The sequence below is a fragment of the Galeopterus variegatus genome, unplaced genomic scaffold (assembly GCF_000696425.1).
Source record: "Galeopterus variegatus unplaced genomic scaffold, G_variegatus-3.0.2 Scaffold4333, whole genome shotgun sequence".
Lineage (NCBI taxonomy): Eukaryota > Metazoa > Chordata > Mammalia > Dermoptera > Cynocephalidae > Galeopterus > Galeopterus variegatus.
Window position 1 is genome coordinate 1 of NW_007730444.1, and position 2,242 is coordinate 2,242.

The 2,242-nt window shown below is 44.6% G+C and overlaps 1 pseudogene; it reads right to left on the reverse strand.

The window, feature by feature from the left end:
- Nucleotides 1-800: 800 nt before the first annotated feature.
- Nucleotides 801-2,242, reverse strand: part of LOC103602875 — a 2,302-nt pseudogene continuing 860 nt past the window's right edge.

Genomic DNA, 2,242 nt, shown 5'->3' on the forward strand with positions numbered 1-2,242 from the left:
CAAACAGTTAAGTAACATACAATTTATAAAAGTAAATTGACAGAGGGTTGACCCAACTGAGAAAACTTGAAGCAACTTCAAGGATAACAAAATGGACCTTCAAAAAAAGTCATTTCATATACATACACACAAGATTACACACACTATGATACTATCCTTTCTCCTATTTAACTCATTGGCATGACAATGTAGAACAAATTTAAGGACATAGAAAATATTTAAGACACCCAGGGTCCCAAGCAGGAGTCAAGGGCCAGCCCCCTGTGCCTGGAAGGAGGCAAGACAAAGAGCATGCCTGGAGTCAAACCCACCCTGACGCAGGCAGAATCGTAAGCCAAATAAACCTCTATTCTTTATAAATTACCCAGTCTCAGGTATTCTGTTACAGCAACACAAAACGGACTAATACAGTCCTCCTCTGCTGAGGTCACCCTTTGATGGACATTCACATGGGAAACAAATATCTTCACATCCTTTTTCCACTCAGAGAGGTCTATCCCCATTCCTCTTACCCAAATTTCCTTCTCACCAATTTTCCAATCATGTTTCTTTCAAGTCCCTGACCATCCAGCCAAACCATGAGCTACAGCCCATGAATTGGTATACAGTCACACATTTAGCCATTTCTCCTTCTAAGCAAAGTGCACAACCAGGTGCACTGCCCAAAGTTCTGCCCATTGAGAATTCCCTTCACCACTGTCCTTCAGGGATGTCCAAAAAAGTGTCTGTAGTGCTGCAGCTGTCCACTTTCAGGTGGTATCTGCATATCCTGCAGAACCATCTGTAAACCAGGCACTAACCTTCTCTTCCTCTGCCAACTGATCATAGGGAATTCCCCATGAGGCCACAGCTTCAGGCTGGGGGAGAGAAGGCAGTGTAGCAGAAGGAAGAACCATGGCCATTTGGGCCACTTCTTCATATAACTTACTTGTGACTTCAGGACCTGCTTGGCACAATCACATATATACCATTTCTATTTGATGGCTGAGATGCTACTGTGCATGCTCAAACTTATGGCTTGCTGGGTCAGATAACATTCAGTTCATGATGGGCAGCTCAGGTCACAAGGTAATTTGGGGGACCAACAGTCAAGTGTTCAGTTTCTACTAAGGCCCAGTAGCAGGCCAAGAGCTGTTCTTAAACGGAGTAGTTACCTGGGGATGATGGCAGGGTCTTGCATCAAAATCCTAATGGTTTCCACTGTGATTAACCCATAGGGGCCTGCCAAAGGCTCCAAACAGCATGCCTATCTGCCACTGACACCTCAAGGACCACTGGTTCTGCTGTGTCATATGGCCCAAAGGGCAGAGCAGCTTGCACAGCAGCCTGAACCTGTTGCAGAGCCTTCTCCTGTTCTGGGCCCCACTCAAAACCAGCAGCCTTTTGGGTCACTTGGTAGATGGGCCAGAGTAACACACCCAAATGAGAAATGTGTTGCCTCCAAAATTCAAATAGGCCCACTAGTTACTGGGCCTCTTTCCTGGTTGTAGGAGGAGCCAGATACACCAAGTTATCCTTCACCTTAGAAAGGATATCTCGACATGCCCCAACACCACTGAACCCCTAGAAATTTAACTAGGTAGAAGGCACCTGAATTTTAGTCAGATTTATTTCCCATCCTCTGACATGTAAATGTCTTACCAATAAGTCCAGAGTAGCATCTACTTCATGCTCACTATGCCCAATCAGCATGATGTCATCAATGTAATGGACCAGTGTAATATCTTTTGGAAGGGAAAGGTGATCAAGATCCCTGCGAACTAAATAGTGACACAGGACTGGAGCGTTTATATACCCCTGAGATAGTACAGTGAAGGTGTATTGCTGGCCTTGCCAGCTGAAAACAAACTGCTTCTAGTGCCTCATGGACAGGAATGGAGAAAAAGGTACTTGCCAGATCAATAACTGTGTCCTAGATACATGGAGATGTGTTTTGTTCAAGCAATTTAATCATATGTGGTACAGCAGCTGCAATCGAAGTCATCACTCAGTTAAGCCTATGATAATCCACGGTCATTTTCTAGGATTCATCTCACTTCTTCATGGGCCAAATAGGAGAGATGAATGGGGATATAGTGGGAATTACCACCCCTGCCTCTTTCAAGACCTTGATAGTAGCAAGATCCTCAGTCCACAGGTCAGAGAACCAACGTGGGGATTCTATCAGCTGCTGGGTATGTTGTTCCAATTATGCATGCTGCTTGTTCTATTGTTTTATTCCATATTTCAAAAGTGTGGGTCA